The sequence below is a fragment of the Callithrix jacchus genome, chromosome 14 (genome assembly GCF_049354715.1).
Source record: "Callithrix jacchus isolate 240 chromosome 14, calJac240_pri, whole genome shotgun sequence".
Taxonomy (NCBI): domain Eukaryota; kingdom Metazoa; phylum Chordata; class Mammalia; order Primates; family Cebidae; genus Callithrix; species Callithrix jacchus.
In genome coordinates, this window is record NC_133515.1 from 36,442,225 (window position 1) to 36,465,526 (window position 23,302).

The following is a 23,302-nucleotide window of genomic DNA, read 5'->3' on the forward strand; positions in this document are numbered from 1 at the left end:
AGGAAAGCAGGGAAGGACACAGTACAGACTTGTGAATTTGATCTCTTCCAGGTTGTGTCTGCTAATCTGGGAGGATTAAGAGAGACATGAGTCTAAGGAATTCTAATACCTCCCCACCTCAAAGTTAATAATAATAACCGAGAAACCTGGTAAAATTAAAATGTGTATTTTTAGAGACAGAAGAGTGGAAAATAATAAAACCAATTTCAGAAATTTTTAGAAGAGCCCCCCAGTTATTGGTGGAAGCTAAAATATTCAAAATATAGGAATTAATTTCTCCATATTTTGAATATTTCTTTACCTTTCATCTTACATCATTCCATGTCATTTGACTCATCATGATACATATTTACTTTATGTGTGCCTGCAAAATCAGTTTTTTTCAGCTCCCTTTAATGCTTGCCTTTAGAAAGCAGTCGCTGATGTTGCCAATCTCAGTCTTTTTGTGGGAGTCAAACTTCTTGCAGTCTTCAAAACAATCGATTCACACAAATCAGTTAATAATAAAAGCTTGTATTATTACAACTATGACTTTGCCTTCAATTACTAATACTAACTTTGCATAGCACTATCTGTCAGATTCTGCTTTGAGCCATTCCAGATATTAAATCATTCAAATTGATAGATATTAATTAATTTCATTATATCTTTCATCTGGCATCAACTATACTTCCAGCCCTAAGGACTTGCAAAGAGCAACACAGCTGAGAGTCAAATGCAGGACATTCTGATTAAACTTGATTATCTGCGTTCTGGCAGGCTTGGAGCCAGGCCCCTCTGTATAACATGAGCAACACAGTTAAACCTAACTAAACTCTTTCAGTTAGTTTTATGGCACTAGCAAGCAAAAAACATCTACCTAATACATGGATTCAAGTTTCAGTGGACACACCAGCTATAATCTTTTTGTGTGAAGAGTCATTGACTCATTCAAATAATATTTTTCACTAATTTTCTTTTCTTATTTTTAATAGATAAATGTATCCCGTATTTCAAAAGGCAAATCATTTTGAAAACAAGCACAGTGAGGCTCTCTCCCACACATGTCTCCTCTTCCCCTCATCTCAACCCGGCCACACCTTCCCACCAGCGGGGATCATCATCCTTCCAAAATGCATACAAATGCAAATGTATACATCCTTTTTTGTTTTATTTTATTTTTAGTTCAGTTTATTACAGTTAATAATTATTACAGTTAATAACTTTACATATTTATGGGGTACACAATGGTGCTTTGATTCATGTACATGCATAATGATCAGATAAGAGTAATTAGCATATCCATCACCTTAAACATTTATTATTTCTTTGTATTAGGAACATTCAGTATTTTCTTTCTAGCCTTTGAAAACAGTATTATTAACTGCAGGAACACATATTCTTATGTTTCCAATTTTCTTGTAAAAATAGCATACTAAACCAGCATACTAAACTCACACTCTTGCATCTTGAATTTTTTTTTCCACTTAACATTATATCTTGGATTTTTTATTAGTTCATAGAAAGCTTTATTATTTTAAAAAATCTTTGTACTTAATCCATTTTATGAAAATAGCATAATTTAGCTCAATTTCTATTGTGGAGATTTAGGCTATCTAACATCTTTTGCCAAAATAAAAATACTACAGTGAATAATTTTTTGCATTTGTTATTTTGCACATATGGGAATATTTTGGGGACTTAAACCGTAGAAGGAAAATTTCTGATTCAAAAGGTGTATTGATTTCTAGAGTGGGGCAGACTGTGCACGTGTAAGGACAAGAGGTATATGGAAAATTTCTCTAACTTCCACTCAATGTTTCTTTAAATTTTAAGTTGCTCTAAGTATAGATTTTTAAGTATAATATAAAACAAAAACGTACTTAAATAAGAAATATTGAGCACTTACTGTATACTATGTTATCAGGCTCTGTGTCCAGTACCAGGGTTATAATTGTGAATATACATATATGTGTGAGGGTGTCAAGAAGTATTTAGAAGACTGATTCCATGGAACTAAAGCCATACCAAATGATTAGTTTTCTATGTTTCATTTATGCTATTAAGGGGAAGGCATTCTTACTTTCCTATTTTTATACCCTCTAGCTCGGATCTAAAATTCTCCAATTAACGACTCATTCAAAGCAAGCCTTTTATTCTTTGTAGCCTTATTAAAAAAACGTAAATACTATTGGGAAAAATAAAACCCTAAGGAATACACCTGCACTACTACTCTAATCACACTGAATCATAATTAGTTATTTTTCTATCCCCTCTTGTAGACGGCACTGATTTCCAGGATGTCCATGTTTAGCACAGAATTGCTGCTCCATAAATGTCTGCCGATGGAATTATGTTAAGTAACAAGTGAAAAATTAGGTGATTTACTGTGTGCTGTTATGTAGTTTATAAAATGCTTTCCCCTATGACAGGCGGCATCAAATTTGTAGTCAGATATCAGTGAGTGCCCTGGGGTGAAGAGATTTCTGCTGAAATGGGAGAGAAAGGAAGCAGGAAAGAAGATGAGGTGTTTTCAAGACCCCTTTGACCCACTTCACCATTCTGTCTGCCACTAACTCATACCATGAAAACCATTTACCTTGCGATATGAAGGGCAGGAATTTTTTACATCTGACTCAGGCACTGTGTACTTTAGAAGTTGCTTGTCCTCATTTGTGTTTTTTTACTTACATGGAAAATTTAGTATCTTTTTTTCAATCTAAGATCTACTCACAGATACTAGAAGCTGTTAGTATTCTCCTAAATGTGAGATAATATTTTCTGTTAGGATTTTCATTATTCGTGGAGAAACACATAAGAAGTAATTGGATATTGAGCGGAGGTGTTTAATTCTTTGATGATTAACATTTGATTATTTTAATACCAGTAGGAAGGTTGTGTAAAAAAGAAGTGGGATTTGAGATACTCTCTACTAAAACTTCTCTCTGACCTTTGACCAGAGGCCTTGTAACTGTACTAAGATGCTTGTGTTTCTGTGTTTGTGTGTGTGTGTATCCTGAAACCTTTTTAGTATTGCACTGTTATTTCAGTCATCCCTTTGTATCTGTGTGGAATTGGGCTCCAAAACCCCTGAGAATACCAAAATTCGGGGATACTCAACTCCCTTATATAAAATGGGGTAATATTTGCATATAACCTATATCCATCCTCTTATAAACTTAAAATAATCTCTAGTTACTTGTAATACCTAATACAATGTAAATTCTATGTAAAAAGTTCTCATATTGTGTTTTTCTGCTAATGTTATTTTTTATTCTTGTCTTGTTATTTATTACTAATTAATATTTTTGATCCATGGTTGGTTGAAGCAGCAGATGCAGAACCATGGATAAGGAGGATCAAGTGTACATTATTAAAGAGTAGATACTCATGTTACAGAATACAGGCAGCCAATAGTTTTTTTTTCTTCAATAATAAATTAACCTTAGCTTATTACAACTCTTTTACTTTATAAACTTCTTTAAGCTTTTTAACTCTTTTGCGCTAACATTTAGCTTAACACACATACTTATTTCATAGCTATAAAAAATTTTTTTTCTTTATATTTTATTCTGTAAGCTTTTTTCTATTTTTTAAAATTTAAAATAAAAAAATTGAAAAAATAAATAGATTGAATGAAAATGGCCTTTTGCCAAAAACTGTAATCTCAGTATAGTCATGTAAAAACACCAGAAGTAATCCCAATTTAAGGCATACTGCAAAATACTTGACCAGTACTCCTAAAAAACTTTAAAAGTCACCAAAATTTTTAAAAGTCTGAGATATAAGTCAGAGCCTAGAGAGAGATAAGGAGATACAAAGACTAAACATAATGTGAGATCCAGGAACAGGAAAATAATGTTAGATAAAGACTAAGGAAGTGTAAATGAATTTTACTTAATAATAATTGCCAATTTGGTTCATTTGTTGTGGCAACGTAATACCAATGCAATAGTAATGTAAGATGGTAAGAGTAGGTGAAGTTGAGTGTGCGATATGGGAACTGTATGTACTACCTTCACAATCTTTGTGTGAATCTAAAACTATTCTTACAAAGGTTTATGGAAACGATACATCCTTTGAATGTGCCTCATCCCATTTCTGCAGAGATAATAAAACCTAAAAAGCCCGTCAATCAATTCCAATACAAAACTCAAAAGAAAAAAAAATGTACAAGTTAACTTGGTCTATTTTGCCATTTTGAACTGTCTGAGATTATTATTATTTTACTGTTCCCATAAATTTAGATTGGCTTCAAAATACATAAATTATATATATTTTAAAAACAAAATCAAAACAGAGAGAATGTAAGACATAAGAACAAAGTAGCAATAGACATCTTTGTACTCTGTATCTTGGGGATCTCTTGCCACAAAATTGTCTTCAGACCTGGGCTGTTGTATTGCTCTGACATTAGAGAAAGTCAAGCAAGTGCAGGGTTGATAAAAGACATCTAATGAGACATCTGATGAGAGATGGTCCTTGTCTGACAGAAGCAAGATTATACCACTCCCGATGATTTAAGTAAAGAGAAATCATTCCTATAAACAATTCCCCAGTGAGGTGATTTCCTGTGTATACCTTTCCGAATGAAATATATACACATAGACGCATATTCCTCTTTTATTGGAACTGAGGAATTATTTTAGCAAAAATAAGCAAATTTTTTCACAATCTGAGCTTGGAAAATCCTGTTTTAATGTATAAATTCAGTGTAGTCACCAATTATAATTAAATATTAATCTCATCTTCAGCTAAGGCACATAAACCTACCTTAATGCAAAAATAAAAAAAAAAAAACAAGAAGGGAAGAAAGTAAAAAAAGAAAAGGCTTATTTGTAACAGTTTTCTTTACAGGAAAGTGTTGGGGCTGGAAGCAACCCATCTATAAACTAAAGCCAATAATTATACTGAATTAAGTGTCTCTTGGTGATACAGGCTCTTACCAAACTCATGCTGAGCCGATTAAATCTCATTTCAATCTTAACAACTATTCCCAGTCAATTTAAACCACAGTTTAGCAAGCTGCCACTCTCAGGCCTTCCCAACAGTCTCTTAAGAATGGAGAATTTACTACCCGGGCCATTACACCTATCAGCATTTGTTAACCGCTATTCCTTCTCAGAGAGCATTTCATTGGTTAGCGGCCAGAAAAACACTCAATGAAGTTTTCATTCTGTCAGTTCCTCTATAGTACCAGGCATATACATAATATAATCAAATGTCAAAGAAGTTTATGTGGTGTTTAAGTGACTAGAATGGATTCTAGATCTGAAAATTGGATTAGATATATGAGGTAGGAGGAAGTGAAACATATATTGTTTCACTCCTCCTTCCAGACCTCAAAGGCTTCCACTAGCTGTGTTTATTATTCAGTTACCCTATAAATTTTTCTTGGTGCTTTATGAAGTTCAAATAACTCCATTTATCAAAAGGAGTATAAATTATTTTAATGTTTTATTGCTACAGGAAAAAAAATAAACTCAGTGTTTGAAATACAATTCTTAGAAAACATATTTGGTAAAATGGGAGTATGGAAAAGGGGGCTTAATGTAAGAAAGTAAATGAGAAAACACATTGTATAATAAAAGCAATGAGTAAGACCTAGGAAAGAAATTCAGTTTTTCATGCTTTTTCATCCTTCAAACCTGCAAATTTCTAATCTTCCTAGTCAAATGAAGGCTTGCTTTCTGCTCTCGAGAATTTGAATTCTAATTGGCTGCCTCCTGCTGTTCAAGACAGGTAAAATAAAAATGAGATGCCTTTGTTCAAAAATTATTTTATAGAGCAAGCAGGGAGCCCTTCTCAAGATGGGTGCACAGGTCATACATACAGGAAGTCAGTCCTGTTGGTGTTTACAACTCTCTAATGTTACCGGTTGCATTCTACATAAACGCACTCACCTGCTAGACATGTGCATGGCAGAAACAAAGGCTGAGAGCCAAAGGGAATAGATTTTTCCATCAGATAATGGCCTTAGCTAAGCTTGCAATGTAGAGTAAAGGCGATGGGCCGGCTGCTACCTCTAAATTCTCAGACAGCTTGCTTTCCTCCCAAGAGTCCCAAGCAATGTTGTTTTGTCCTTGTCTACCTTTCCTCTTCAAAATGCCTGTTCATCCATCTTGGGCCTTCAAGCCTCTGCAAGTTGCTTTGTAGCAACTTCAAAATTGGATAAAATACAAAGGTGAAAGAAAGAACTAATGTTTATTTTCTCTTTGGTAAGATTATTTCATGCACACTTGAAAACATATTCATTCAGTGCCTATAAGATGTCAGGAACTCTATATTTAAGTGTGTTAGTACTAACTTTTTGCAGCAAAGTCTTAACAGAAAGAAATTATAGAAATTCCAGGGTTCATGGCTGGTACAAGGTAAAGAGGAGGCTAAAGTGTGGTACAAGACAGGGTGGGGTGTGGGGGCTTGGTTAGAATATGGACTTTTCATTTTCCTTTCTGTATTGCAAATGAGTCACATCCAGACATCTGATTTATTTTCGGTGAATGTAGTTATTAACTTTTTTAAATCAGTGGTTACAATATTACCAGATGCCCTGTTGAATAGTATGGTATTTCTCAGAATAACCCATAAAAGGGGTAAATGGTAAGAGAGAGTGTGTAATGTTGTGTAATAACTAGAACTAAACCTCTTGAATTTTAATTCCTTGAGAGAGCATATTCACAGGTAATCTGCATGCTTTTGTGGTTTACCTACCCATTGATTTCAAAGCACATTTTACATTAAGAGGCCAATAATCCTACTGAAGCGGGAACTTTAATATTTTAGTAAAACAAATAGAAACTAAGTAAGAAAGTTAGTTACAGCAGGTTGCAAACCAAAGACTTTTATATTTGGAATATAATTTCTATAGATTTTAAGATTTCTTGGCAAAAGCAACATGTTTAGACATTTTTTGTTTATTCATTAACCTGTATTAATACCTCACTATGTAGCAGGGTGTTAACATAAATGACAAAGCAATTTTAATAATAGCTAAAATGCTAAAATATGCACCTATTCTTACAAGAAAATCAAAAATATAAGAGCAAAATGACAAAACTCACTGTTGATAAGTTTATAAGAAAATAGTTTTTTATTTTATATCCTTTATGAAATTTGGTTATATAATTTTGGTGAAGCATAAATTAGGAAAATCTGTTATTGAGGATAATCTTAAAAAATGTTTAATTTTAAAAAATAATTTACTTCTTAGAATTTACCCTTAAGACATAATCAAGGATGAGAATTGTCACTTACAAGAAAAACCAAAAACTGTTCATTTAAAGGAGAATTGTTCATCAATTAGTGTGGTGTGCCACTCACTTTCAAGATGCTGGGAATATAGTGATTAAAAAAAACTGACAATGTCTCTGTCTTCATTCCATTACATTCTAGTGGGGGTGTATAAAATGAAATGAGTAAATCAGTATGGAACAAAATATCAGCTGGTGATACATGCTATGAAGAAACGTAAAGCAGTATGGGGAACAAGTCATAGCTGATGAAGTTTTTATAGGTTGGTCAGGACAGGAGTCTATGAAGTTTGAACAGGAACTGTATAAAGTGAGGAAAGGAACCACAAGGCTGTCTTGGGAAAGATCTAATATCCAGAGAAAACAGAAAGTACAAAGACACTCAGAAGCAAGCTCAACATGTCCAAGGATTATCAAGGAAGTAACTGTGACTGGATCCACATGAGAAAGCAAAGAAGAGAAATACATCAGGAAGGCAGCACAGGCCAATCATCCAGGTCCTTGTACGCCAAGGCTTGCATTTGGTTTTTATTTTCTGGGTGATAGTATGGCATGGTGGTTACTAAGCAGAGGAGTGCATGGTCTGACTTTCAATCAACCAAAGATAGGAGTGCCAAAAATGGAAGAAGAGAAATTGCTCTCACAGACAAGAATTAGTGATTGCCTGACTGAGGGATTAGCAAGGCAAGGGTAGGAAGTATGTAGGTTACAATTTTTTTCCTCCAATAAGTTACTAGGATTTTCTGAGAATTGGATGTAGTTTGTGAAAATGAAGAGTCATGGAAGAGTCCATGGCTTTAGTCCTGAGCACTTAAAAGATGGGGCTGACCACCAGTTACAGTGGCTAACGCCTGTAATCCCAGCACTTTGGGAGGCCAAGACAGGTGGATCATGAGGTCAGGAGTTTGAGACCAGCCTGGCCAAGATGGTGAAACCCCTGTCTCTACTGAAAATACAAAAGTTAGCCTGCTGTGGTGGCATGCACCTGTAATCCCATCTACTCCGGAGGCTGAGGCAGAAGAATCTCTTGAACCCGGGAGGTGAAAGCTGCAGTAAGCCGAGATGGCGCCACTGCACTCCAGCCTGGGTAACAGAGTAAGACTCCTTTTCCAAAAAAAAAAAAAAAAAGAAATGGAGCTGATATAACTGATAAGAGGACAATGGGGAGGGGCCCAGTGAGGGTCAGAGAGAAGCAATGGACTGCAAATATCAAAGTCCACACTTAGAAGAATACTGAATGCAATTGAAAACTATTAAAGCTACTTTATAAGGTGTAAAGCTTGCAAAACAAAATATACAATAGGATTGCATCTATATATATGCATAGGAGACTGACCACTCATAAAAGCATGTTAATGTTATTCATCACTCGTTGGTGTCATTGTAGCTGACTCCTTTCTGATTTTCTTCTTCATTTTCTTCTCTATTTTCTGAAATTTTTTTATACTATAAACATGTGTATTGAATCCGGGGAAAAATCATTTGAAATAGCTTTGAAGATCATGGAGAAAGATAACTGGGGTAAAATATGGTAGAGAAAACCCAGCTGTTTGAAAATCACTCTAAGCATCTGACAAACACAAAACACAGCTGGTGTGGAGGACAGAGATATTATATAATTTGAATTCTTTACTGTCTCTGCTAAAATGGAAAAGAAATGGAGGAAAACATCTTTTTAAAATGGGAAGATTGCCATCTATTTTCTGAGTTGAACTGAAAAAGAAAAGCCCCACAGAAAATTCTCAGCAATTCCCATTGTCTGAGTTTCCTGATGGAATGTGTTGCAGGAAAGTGGCCTGGCCAGACAGCACTCCACCTTACTTGGGCAAGTAATGGCATATCCCAGAATCATTCTACACCAGTTCTAGGGATTTGTATGGAAGTGGACTTCAGAATACTGGTTTCTACCTTTCAAGAAAATAAAAGTGTGCTAAAAAATGTTAACTGTAGTTTTTTGAAAATAGGCTAAATTATTTGAAAATAGGCTAAATTATATATATGCATCAATAAATAAAAGACAACCCACAAAATGGTGATTTTTTTTCTTTTGGCATGATTGGATTTCAGGTAATTCCTTTCTCTTTTTTATTGGTATATGTATTCTTGTTTTCTTTTTCCAAATTCAATATATATATATATATATACACATATAGATAGATATGAATATCAATATATATATGAATATCAATATATATGTATATATATAAATATGAATATCAAAAAATATATATAAAAATACATATATACTTTACCTGGATTCAATATATATATACATATATATTGAATTCATATATATATGAATTTGGAGAAAGAAAAACTATATATATTTTCATATCCATAAAGTTATATATATTTATATATGTGAATTTGGAAAAAGAAAATATATATAGATAGATAGATAGATTTTTTCATATCCATAAAGTTTACTTTATACTTTAAAAGTTTGTTCCCTATGTTGAAGTAAAATACATTAGCAACATCTTCCAGACACCATTTTTATAAAAGTAGAACTTTCTAGATCCTGAAATGTACTACAGTAGAGTCTATAGTTTACACTCTTAATCACAGGATTGGAATTCATTCTCCTTACTCTCCTTATGTTATATTACTCTCATATATGTATATATAATATATATGTAATTATATATAATACATTATATATGTTATATATGTTGAATATATATATTATATACGTTATATATGTTGAATATATATTGAGTTTGGAAATATATGTATAATAAATATATATTCAATATACATATTATGAATATATATATTGAATTTGGAAAAAGAAAACAAGAATATATAGACATATTATACACATTTATATTATATATATATTTTTCAATGTAGTAAGAAAATATTTTCATTATGGAAAAGCAATGAATGAACATTACAGATAATTTTTAGGCAAAAGAAAATACATGAATAAGTAAAAAACAGTGAAAATAAAAATAAATAGAAAATCATGATTATGGGAAACAGAAGAAATCTCCAAAGTTGATTTCATTTTATAATTTTGCATATACATATATATATATATATGCACTTTCATATGTATATATATGAAAGTTTATAATGCATATTCTGGTCATGTATTTACTCATAACTATCTGTTTCTTCACTATAAAATATTCATTCTTTGTTCAGTGTTAAATAATGAGAGTATAACACAATTCATTAACTTATTCTTGCAGTTGAAAATTTGTTGTTTATTATAATATTTCAGTGACCATCCCCATAGTCACACAGTGTTGACTATTTTCTTTGAATCAATTCCGTAAAGTAGAATTGTTAAATGATTAAGTAGGGTCTTTAGTTCCATATTGTAGGTAGGTTTATGACAGTTTACACACGCCCACGAATGTAGAAGCAGCCTATTCTATTTTCTCACACTTCATATGCAGTGCATTTTATAAAAAACATTTTTAAATTTTCTTCACTGATAATTTGTTGATATCTCATTAATATTTTAATTGAGATTTCTCTGTTTGCCAGTGAATTCTCATATGACTATAAGATTATGTCATTTTATTTTTTTATTATGAAATTCATTTCTAGGTTCTTTGTGCATTTTTCTATTAAGATGTTTATCTTTTCTAAGTATCATTATACCTTAAAAATTCTAATCTGCTATATGTCATTATAATACATATACGCTGGTAGATTAAATTTTTTTAATTTTTACAATATCTTATCACCGTTCTAAAATGTAGATTTTAAGTTTTATGTACTTTTTTTAACTTCTATTTTTAGGAATACTTTGTAATGTATTTTTTTATTTCAAGTTATAAAAATGTTCAACTATATTATTCATTTATAAATGTGGTTTTCTTTTTTTCTTTTTTTTTTTTAAGTGTTTTGAGATGGAGTTTCACTCTTGTTGCCCAGTCTGGAGTGCAGTGACACAATCTAAGCTCACTGCAACCTCTACCTCCTGGGTTCAAGCAAGGAGGCTTCTTCATCAGCCTCCTTCATCAGCCTTTCTAATAGCTGGGATTATAGTTACGTGATACCATACCAATGGAATTTTGTATTTTTAGTAGAGACGGGGTTTCACCATATTGGTTGGGCTGGTCTCGAACTCCTGATCTCAAGTGATCCACCTGCCTTGACCTCCCAAAGTGCTGGGATTACAGGTGTGAGCCACCATGCCCAGCCAGTTTTATTTTTTATATATGCATCTGGTTTTAGATGTTCAAAATGTAGTCTTTTAATTTTACAGTTTAAAGTAGGTTCTACTTTTCTTTTTTCCGAGTGCCTAGTTACTTGTTTAATAAAGCCCTTTCCCACTCATTTGAAATATGAACCTCATTGAAAACTGAATTCTCATTGTGCTTAAATACGTTTCTAAATTTCATATTCTGCTTTCAATATTTTGCCCTGTTCTGTACGTGCATCTTACACAGTTTCATTTATTGTAGCTGTAATAGGCTGAATACTGGTCCCCAACAATAGCAGTTCCCAACTCCTGGAACTATAATTGAAGTCCCTAGAGATAGAAATCAGGTGAAGCCACAATAACAGAAAAAGATTTATTAGAGCTTGTGCATAAGGGAAAACAGCACATCAAAGGGAAAGTGGAAGGCTACTCCCCAAAGTCAGGGTGTGAGGTGGTTGCTTGTTGGTTTTTGTTTGTTTGTTGTTGTTTGTTTGTTTGTTTGTTTGTTTGTTTCATGGTGGTCTGCTGTAAGGGGAACTAAGAGGAGACTAACTTCAGGGCATTTAGAGGTGGGTTTTTTCTGGCACATGCATTATGGTATAACATACTGCTTCATACATGGTATGTGTCATTAGCATCTTAAATCTCCACCTCTAGGTGCGATTTTTAGCATTAAACTAAAGAAAATAGCACTTTGAGTTGCCCTAAAAACATTAATTTAAGTGAGTATCCAATTAAACATATCCTTCTTTGTTCTCACTGGTAAGAGACTTCAATATATTTTCAATAAGTTTGATCTACACGATTTACGTCCTAAATGTCTGATTTTACAAACTCTTTTTGTCACTTGGAGCAAATCTTCAATATGTTTAACTATATATTATTTGAACCCCTGCATATTTTAGTCACTTTTATATAAAGCAATAGTTTATTTAAGTAAATTTTTTTCTTTTAAAATTCAATGGTTTATTCCATTATCTCTTGCTTTTTCACTGGCTGTGGCAGAGAAATTGATGTCAGCACAATTTTGGTTCCATCCTAAGTAAATGTACGTTTCCCCTGTCCATCTCTATTTGTATGTTTGTAAACATATTTTAGGGCATTTCCCCACAAGCGGAATTTAGTTAGCATATTCTCCATTCATTAAAACTATAGAATATACAACCTCTACACAAAGAGGTTGAGGGCCTTGATTCCTGTTTCCCATGAGGCTTCAATCTTCGTTAAAAGTTTAAGTAGTTTTTCAAGGGGTTTTGAGAATAGGCTTTCTCAGGCCAAAAAATAAAACAAAGGTCATAGTCAAGCCCCTCCTTTATGACAATGGGTGCCAATTCATTTTTATCATAAATGACAGGCAACTCAAATATTTAGAAAAATGTCAAATTCTGCTCCCTAGTGATATGATTTTCTGCATTCACCTAAATTATCTTGTGGCAGGCTTTAAAAAAACTGTTAACAAATCAAACTTTGAGCAGTTTGGGAAGTACTTGTCTGTTTAATAATTTTTTATAAAACTATATATATATATATATATATATATATATATAATGCATAGTATCTTGAACAGATGTACCAATGGAAATGATTAAATATTTCAACAAGGTATAAAAAAAGGGCATTGGCCAATTAAACAGATACACCACAAATCAGGACAGAGTGTGGCTGATACTTAAATGTGTCATAACTTATTTATCTAGTTCTATATTGATGAATAATTTCTAGTGTTTTGAATTTATGAATAATATTGAAAATGTGTGTGTGTGTGTATGTGTGTTCTCATGTTTTTAAAATAAAATTTCAGGCAATGCAATTATCAAATCAAAAGGTAGACACGTAACAAGTTTTGATACATAGTGCCAAAGGATTCTCCAGAAATAATGAACTAATTAAAAATCCCCCAAGAGGATGCCTGTTTCTACATAACATCATCAACAAAATGTATTACCACTCTGTGTCAGGGGTGCCCAAGACCATCTCCAGGTTTACTAGGAAGACCTGCAGGACTCAGCATGTAGTCACACTCACAGGTCCAATTTATTGCAGCAAAATGATGCAAAACAAAGAAAATCAGCACTTGGGGTAAAGTTGAAGGAAACCAGGTGCAAGCTATCAAGAGGCCTCTCCCAGAGTCAAACAGAAATGCTTAATTCCTCTAAAGAAATGACTTCTGACAACACATTGGAAATGTCTACAAGGAAAGCTCACTAGGGACTCAGCCTTCAAGTTTTTGTTGCGGGTTAGTCATGTAGGTACCCTCTATCTAGCACATACTCAAATTTTAGACTTCCAGAGTAAAATCAGATTTTTGGCATAGCATAAAACATACTGTTTGTACAGATGTTTCAGGGACCATGAACCACTGTTATCAGTCATGGTGAAGAAAACCTTCGCAGTATCCAAGTTTTCAGATGCCAACCAAGTGTTAACCTTGTAACTTGTAAGCAGGATCTTATGAGGATAATATTTTTAGATGTGCCATGTTAATTCTTTTTTTTTGAATACTCTTTAAAAAGCTTTTCACTGATTTTATTTCCTTTGGATATATACCAGTAGGGGGACTGCCAAATCATCTGTTAGTTTTATATTTAATTTTTTGAGAAACCTCTATACTCTTTTTCACATTGGTTGTACTTATTTACATTCCCATCAATGGCGTACAAGGGTTTTCTCTTCTCCACAACCTCATCAAAATGTATTTTTTTTTCTTTTTCTTATAGTAGCCATTTGAACAGGTGTAAAGTAATATCTCATTTTGGTTTAAATTTGCATTTTCCTGATGATTACTGATGTTGGGCATTTTGCATATATTAATTGGCTATTTGTCTGGTTTTGATAAATGTTTATTCAGTCAGATCCTTTGCCCATTTATAAAATCAGATCATTTGTTTCCTTGCTATTGAATGGTTTGAGTTCCTTACATGTTTTGGATATTAACCTTTGATGAGATAAATGGTTTGCAAATATTTTCTCTTATCCTGTAGGTTGACCCTTCACTCTGTTACTGGATATGCAGATGATTTTTAGATTGATATAATCCCATTTGTCTATTTTTTCTTTAGTTACTTGTACTTTGGGTTTATATGCAAAAAACAAAAGTAAAAATAAATCATTGTCCCGACCAGAGAGTTTAGCCCGTTTTCTACTAGTAAATTTACAGTATCACGCCATACATTTAAGTTTCCAAACAATTTTGACTTCATTTTTAGGTATAGTATAAGATAAGAATATAATTTCATTTTTCTGCAAATTAATATCCAATAGCCCCAACACCATTTATTGATGAGGCTGTTCTTTCTCCATTATGAATTTTTGGCCCCTTTGTCAAAAACTAATTGACTGAAAATGTGTGGATTTATTTCTGGGTTTTCTATTCTGTTCCACTTGCCTATGTGTCTGTTTTTAATACCAGCATTGTGCTGTTTTGGTTAGTATAGCTTTGTGGTATACTTTGAAGGAAATCAGGTGGTATGATACTTCCAGCTTTGTTCCTTTTGATCAAGATTTCTTTGGCTCATCAGGATCTTTTGTGGTTTCATATAAATTGTAAAATTTTGTTTTCTATTCTGTGAAAAACGTCATTGAAATTTTGATAGGGATTACACTGAATCAATAGATCATTTTGAGGAGCATAGACATTTTCACAGTTTAAATTCTTCCAATCCATGAATACAGGGATTTGTATTCTCCACTAATTTGTACCCATTTTCCCTTATTTCATCAATTACTTTTTGTTTTCAATATACAGATCTTTTATCTTATTGGTTAAGTTTATTTCTAAGACTATTTTGTAGATATTGTAAATGGAATTGTTTTCTTGATTTCTTATTTGTGTAGTTTGTTGTTAGTATATATAAATGCTAGAGATTTGTGTATATTGTTTTTATATCCTATGACTCTACTTAATTTGTTTATTCTAACAGGCTTTTTATTTTTGTGAAGTCTTTAGAATTTTTTTCATATAAGATAATGACATCTGACAATAGGAACAATTTAATTTATTCCTCTCCAATTTAGATGTCTTTTATTCTTTTCCCTTGCCTAATTGCTCTGGCTCGGACTTCCAATACTGTATTGAGTAAAAGTGGCAGTACTGGGCATTCTTATCTTGTTCCTGATTTTAGAAGAAATGTTTTCACCTCTTCACCATTTAATATGATGTTACCTATGGGTTTGCCATGTGTCACTTTTATTCTGTTGAGGTGCATACCTTCCATATCTAATTTCTCGAGAGTTTTTATCATGAAAAGATCTTGAATTTTGTCCAGTGTTTTTTTCTGTGTCTATTGAGATGATCCTATGATGTTTGTCCTTTATTGTGTTAACGTGGTGTATCACATTTGCAGATTTTGGTATGTTGACACATCACTGCTTCCCAGGCATAAATCCCACTTGAACGTGTGAATGATTATTTTAATATGCTATTGAATCCAGTTTGCTGGTGTTTTGCTGAGGATTCTTCATACCGGTTCACCAGGGATGTTAACCTGTACTTTTCTTTCATTATAGTGCCCTGATCTAGCTTTGGTATCAGGGTAATGTGGGCCTCACAAATAAGTATCCAAAGAAAATGAAATCAGTATATAGAAGATGTATCTACATTCCCATGTTCATTATACACAGTAGCCCAAGAGATGGAAAATCAGCCTGTGTCCATCAATGGATGAATGGACAAAGAAAATTAATGAAGAGTGAGCACAGTATTTTCAGTTGTGCCATGTTAACTCTTTTTTCAAATACTCTTTAAAAAGCTTTTGTATGTATTATATAGCACATATATACACACTACATTTTTATATGAATATATACTACATTTTCTTCTATATGTGTGTATATATATACACACACACACATTAATATATGTGGTATATGCCACATATATATTATGTAGTATATATATATATATATATACATACCACATATAGAGAGAGCACATATATAGATATAAGTATATATGTGGTTCTCTCATATGCTTTAAATCATCACCAGGTTATTCTTAACACCTACCCAATGTAAATTCCGTGTATATAGTCTTTAAAATGTATTATTTAAAAAATAATGACAGTAAAAATTCTGTACATGTTCAGTATAGACTTTTTGTTAATTTTCTTGGTTAATTTTCTTGGTACAGTTGGTTAAATTCATGGATATAGAACTCGCAGCCATGAAGGATGAACTGCATATATATTTCAAAACAAGACATTGTACACAATAAATATATGAAACTTGTATTTGTCAATTAAAAATGTTTTTTTAAAGTGCAAAACAAACTTTTTATTAATTTAATTTTTTTGGTAATTTGTGGATTTAGACATCTTTTTACATCATTGTCTATCCATATATTTGTCCACAATAACAATGTAAAATATTGTTAGTAAATTCTGTGGGTATGGAGCATATTATCACTATATCTGCCACTTGTGTTAAAGCTATTTCTACTTTTACTAACTGCCATATAGAAGTATCTTTATTTGCATAAAATCTGTCAATTTTTATAACTTTTAGTGACATCACACTCACCAGTAGATTATTAAGATATTCTTCTTAAATGTCTACACAGTATTGTTTAAATTTAGCATTTAAATCTTAATTTTTCTAAAACTGTGGAATAGTTAACCAGGAATAATTTTGGCCCTCCAGGGGAACCTTTGGCAATGTCTAGGGTCAATTTGGTTGTTCAACTTGGGAGATTAATGCTCCTGGCTCTGGTGGGTACAGTCTGTGAGGCTGTTACACAACCTACAAAGGTGGAAGACAGCACCCCATAGCAAAGACTTAGCCAGTCAAAAATGTCACTAATGATGAGTTGGAAAAAGTCTTCTCTGAAATAATAAGAAAATAAACCAAAAATATAAATATCAGAGAAAAAGATGAAATTATTGCTCTTTATAAATGGTATAGGTGCCTGGTTAGTAAAATCAATAAAAATCACATAGAATTTAAAAAGCAATTAAATTAAATCTAAATAGAAGATAGATGGGGTGCAAATTTTTGCCTATACCATTAATAACTGAAATTTTGAAAGAAAGGAAACAAAATATTGTTCACAACTACAACAAAATAACTGGAATATCTGGTAAAACCGACTAGTCATCTGGCAGTATTTAGGGACTGTAGTGGTATACACTATCCTTTGTTTTTCCTTAGGCTCACTTTTCTTCATCTCTGGCACCTAACTTCCTTTCATATTAATGCAGGTATTTATTATCTCCGATCTAAGGATACAGCTCCTTCTCTTTTTCGAGTATATGAAACAATCAGGTAATCTAATAAGGTCTGATTCAATAAACTACAAGCTTACCTAGTAATCTTTGGTTCCTTTGAAGCGAACTCACCTCTGGCCTACATATGAACTGCTCATCAATCATTCCATAAAATCAAGTCTTCTCTCCGTGTGGGATGTTGTTCAGGAGACTGACAACAGCTTTTACAATTCTTAGTTTCTGGTTGGACTTCTCTAGCCCAGTTTTGGCTTATGGATATTACTATTAGAATCCCACAGGAAAATCCTCTCTAAAATGTAGGTAGAACATTGTTGTACTAGTATTTTGAAGTCTTAGAAGTCTTTTCTGTGTCCCATAGAAACAATTACCATCCCACAAATACTGTATTCCATAGATCATGCAAATTGTATTTGTGACCTTCTTATAGGCTTACAGCAATACAAATGTTTCTCAGAGGGCTGATCAGCAATTTGTCTCTTAGATCTCAACTCACTTTATAAATTCATATTGGTAGGCAAAATGTGCCCAATTATGTTGAAATGGAAGACACTTTGCAAAGGCTGGCAACCTGTGTATCACTGAGTCTTCATCTACTATATCCTGTGTTCCCTCTTCTGCCCTTATCCCTGGCAGCCCCTCAAAACTTACCATGAACACAGTGAAGAAGAGAAAGTTCTACATTATTGCTAGGGGATTTTCCATATCAAAATACAATGTAGCTCCTTGTTATCTTGATATGTCCACAAATAATTCGTCAAAATCCAGCTTATCTTAAAGTTGATGTTTAGAACAAAGGAGGTCTAAAAAAAAAACTTGATTCCTTTTCTTTGGGAGTTGATAAACTATTTCTGTAATGGGTCAAAGAGTAAATATTTTAGTCTGTGGCTAAGAAAGTCTATGTCCCACCTACGCAACTCTGTCATTGAGTAGCCAGAGGCATTTGTTTGCTAACCCATGACCCACTTAGTATCTAACCACTCGGATGCTGGGAAGGGTCAAGGAACAATGACCAATATTGAAAACACCAAGAGGTGAGTATTTTCTCTGAAACCTAGACTAAATAGGTTATGCTATGCATGTCATTCAAGGTGCCCCTGGGTCCTACTTGCCTAAAGACTTGAGTAAAGATATTAACCCATACTTCCAAGTTCTTTGTGGCATTCTGGAAGTTATCTAATACTGCCAAAACCTCGATTTTTCTCACTGGCAAATGAGTAACAATTTCAGAGTAGTAGTAGTAAAGAATCAGTGAAGACTTCCACTTTCCAGCAAGACAAAGTAGCAGAGACAGGATTCACCCTCCACCCATAACAACCAAAAACCCTGGCAAAATATGTGAAACAATGATTTTCAGGACAGTGGACATTAAGCAATGCAGAAATGATTGCGCTCCAGTTTACTGCTTTCAATGTGTTTCCAAGCCGCAGTGCAGGAAGAAACCAGATACAAACCAATTCTCTAAGCTGAGGTGAGAAGGAATTGAGAGTCCTTGGCATCTGGCATTTGCAGGAAAAATATACTGAAGGAGGAAGAGTTGCACAAAAAATTCCAGAGGTCTATAAGAGGGTCTTTATCAAGTTTTCCACAGAGAACTAATCATTAGCAGAAGCAACATTACTACCCATGAAGAAGCTTCTCTTGCATGACACACTTGATTGTCTGATTGTTACTAGAAGAAATAGCATAGATGGCACATGATTAAATGTGATACACACACACACACACACACACACACACACCTTTCCTATTATACAACAAACTCTTGAGGGATTTATATATGTCCTTCTATCTTTGGATTACCATAGTTTCCAGCAGTGTTTTGCATGGAAGATGTGTCAGATAAATATTTCTTAGAGTGGAACATTAGCCTTCTATAATCACTTTTCTCCATTTTATTATATTCCTTATCTCTGGAGGTTGGTATTTAATTTAACGTATAAAGTGGCAGCCTATGACTTTCATCTTAAACAGTGAAGGTTTTTGTTTTTATGGTTATGTTGTTGTTTTTAAGCTGACTTAATCCACATTTTAAAAATTCTAAAACATAATTGTACTACAGGTAAAGTATTATACCAAAAGCCATGTACATGATCATCTTTTCTTACTCTGCAAGCTCTCTTTTTTAGGACTAGAAAAACTCTATTTCTCTAAATATGGGCATTTATATTTTAAGTATTCTGCTTGCCTCCAGGTTTTTATGCTTAGATAAATAAGGTCTGACTTTCTTTCTGAAATGGAACAATGTAATGGAGAAAACTGGAAAGTAATGAAATTTATGACCCAGATCTGATACAAAAACATGAGTGGGTGATAGGCTAAGCTAGTTAAGAGTTTTTTGTTTGGTTTTTCATTTTCCTTTCCTTAGGAATTTCTTGGGTTTAAAAGTCTATTTCATATTGGAAACTAGCTTATTACAATGTTTTGACTTGATTTCCTGTGACAAATACTGTTGGCAAAATAAGTATACCTGTGAAACCTGCAGCCTATCTGATGTGCATCTGTAGAATGCAGCTCTACATGTCTGGTTCTGTCACCAGTTTTCACTGTGGCATTTCTGCATATGAGGTTATAATAAATACTGACATTGTCTTTAGCTGGTTCTCATAGCTTGAGAAAGTTTTGTGTACAATTTTGAAGAATGTACTGTGTTTTCTCTTGCCCTATATATTTAGTAGGATGAGATTTATTGCTCTATGAATATTTTTGCTAAAGTAGAGGTCTGCCATTTCTTTCCTAAATACCCGAGTCCCTTGTCTTCCTTCTACACTTGTTACTCAGTATCCAAGTGATGTTCTTGGATTTTTTTTCTCTAAATCATCTGATAAGTCATCTGATAATCATCTGTGAAACTTACATTCTAATTTTATAGTCAAAATTCCTTTCACTGAGGTTTAAATCTATGAATAAACATGAGAATGTTTGACCAAGTGTCTTTGGATAAATGGTGCTTTCCAGTATTATTGAAATAATCTCAGTAAAGGATGGTAAGGTTCTCTGTGAAGCCTTCTCCACCTGTCTTTGACTCATGTTAGGGTTTTGGCAAGCCACATCTCCAGATCACTTCCAGCTCTAATACCCTGTGGTTCTATCATTTTCTGTTTCAAGTTGTCACTTAAGAAGAAGTAGCCTTATGGCACAGCAAGTTCAAGAGAATGTCCATCCTGGATCATGTGAAACCATCAAAGTAACAGCCACTGTTACATCCCTAGTAAATTACCTCTTTGTCATTATAACCATCATCCTGGCTTATCATGTAACTGGAAACATACTTTCTTTGGACCATGTTTTCCATGTTAAATATGGAAACACATTCTTCCATTACAGCAGCTTACTCAGTGGCTGATGCAACCCGTTGTGGGGTCCAGTCAGATAGCATCATTGCCTAAATCATGTTTTCTAGTAGAGAAGCACACCAAGTCTGACACTAGACTGTTTCTATGGCAGAAACAGTGAAATTGTATCAAATTTGATCCAAGAGTTGATTTATATCAACTGGGAGATATTAACATTTCAGCGTATTAAATTTTTCTGAGGTTGGGGGTCTATCGAATTAAGCAACATGATAGATGATGTTCCCCAAATTTAGAAGCTCTAATGCTATCCATGAGAAATAACAATGGGTATTATTTTATTAATAGCTAATGCTTATTGAGTGCTACTATGTGTCACACACTGTTAGGATTTTACATGTTTTTTTCTTATTTAAATCCCATAGTGTTTTCTGAAATAGTTTCTATTTTTTTTTTCTCATTTTAAAGAGGAAGAAATTGAGGTTGGCCTAAGATCATATTGCTAGGAAGGTACAAAGCTGAGATTCCAACCCAGGCAGTAGGCGTCCAGAGAGAATTAGGTCCCAATCAAGATCTTTCCAACTGAAAAAATATTAGAACTCCTAATATGTCTCTTTGTTTATCCAGAGCAAAAAAAAAAAAAAAAATCCCTCAAAAATAGAGGCAATCCATGAAGATCCTACATCATATCCCCATACCATCATACTGACAAAGCAGAGCAAATGCTGTCTTATTAGTTTGAACTTCAACTGATAGTCTGGAACCAAAGTATAGTAGACTAGGCTCAGTCTTGTGGTACTCTCTTCATTAACTCTGGAGGAAAAACTGCTTTGGTACTTCTAAAAGTAGAGCAAAATTTCTGATGCTAGGAAAGATCTCAGACAGTGGTGAAAAGATGGAGGGAATCTAGGAGAATGAATGAACAAGAGGGAGCATTTACCCAATTCTCACAGTAGAGCTGTCCCATAAGGACACACACCTCAGGCAACTCAGGCAAGCAAGCAGCTCTTGGTCCTGGGGGCTGCCAGAGAGAACCAACCCATCTAAGAGTGAAATAGAAGAAGAGCTGGAAATAAAAGAGTGTTGATAATTTCCCTAAAGTAAAAATAGACTCAGTTATCTCTCAACTAGGAAACACAGAAAAAAGAATAATAATCGGAAGACACCATACCTTTGTTCTCTGTGACTTCCATCTCTTTGAAACCTTTATCCAGAAGGTTGAAAACGTATAATTTGGTTATTCCAGATTAACACTCTTCCCTAATGATAGTCTTTCCATGATTATGAATCAGACTCAAAAATAAAGGGCGAGTGGAAACCATGGAGGAGGTTTAACCTGAAGTAACGTGTTCACACTAAATAAACAAACAAACAAATACAATCTATTATAAAAGATATGTTGCTGGTGTCACAGGACCTTAAAAACAAAGCCTCGTTATGCTTTTGAATTTTCCTCTTAATTCATGCATTTATTAAGGCAGAATTCCTCCAAAGAAGTCCTGTCTTAATCTCAGGCTGTTTGAGTTAAGCTTTGAAGGTGATTGTTATGGGAAAAGAGGGTCACTAGAGTGGAGGTGGGTGGTGAGGTCAAGAGGTTGTGACATCAGTGGTATGGAACATGGAAGTGGAGACTTCTGAAGGCAAACATCACTGACTTGACCATTTTTTTTTCTGTGTTCTCCCTGCTGTTTATATTCCCTTTCATCACTGCCTCTTCTAGCACATACAGTGCCTTGGTGTGAAGAAAACAGTGAGCATCCTTTCCAGGTGGTGGCAACCCCACCCAGGGTGCTCCCTTTGAGGTAGAAAGTGTGAGTGCAACATAGGCTGGAAGTGAGCATCTCTAAAGTATAGGGTTCCTTTTTTACTAAAAAGCATTTTATGATTTAAAAAAAAAAAGCACAGAATGCATAACCAGAGAATCAGGGTGCCAAGCATTCACTGTTTAACTCAGTATAAGAAGCTTTATATCTCTAAGCCTTAGCTTTCTCATCTGTACAATGTGGAAAATAAAACCGTTTTCCACTACTGGTTAGGTAATTAAAGGAAACACTGTATCTAGAAATTATTTTGGAAACTATAAACTTCATAGACAAAAAACGTTTATCATTATTATCACAGATTTTAATATAAAAATCTTTCTATGTTTGAGTTCTTAACTGTAAAATAGTGTTATTACTTCCCGCTAAAAACTCACAGGGTCTTCTTTCTGAAATTACATTGATAGAATAAATATAAAAGGATATTGAACAAAGAAATACAGTGCTATAAGATTGTGCTATTATTTTTTTCTCTTAAGATTATCTTTTAAAATTCACCATTAAATTTTGATCTAAACTTAACCTCACATTATAAACTTCCTTGCACTTATTTTGAAATTATCTCTCTTACTTTTCCTTG

The 23,302-nt window shown here is 33.5% G+C and overlaps 1 protein-coding gene across 2 annotated transcripts in view; it reads left to right on the forward strand.

The window, feature by feature from the left end:
* LRRTM4 (leucine rich repeat transmembrane neuronal 4) overlaps positions 1-23,302 on the forward strand; it is a 779,107-nt gene that overhangs the window by 723,874 nt on the left and 31,931 nt on the right. The gene's annotated exons all lie outside the window — the stretch shown is intronic.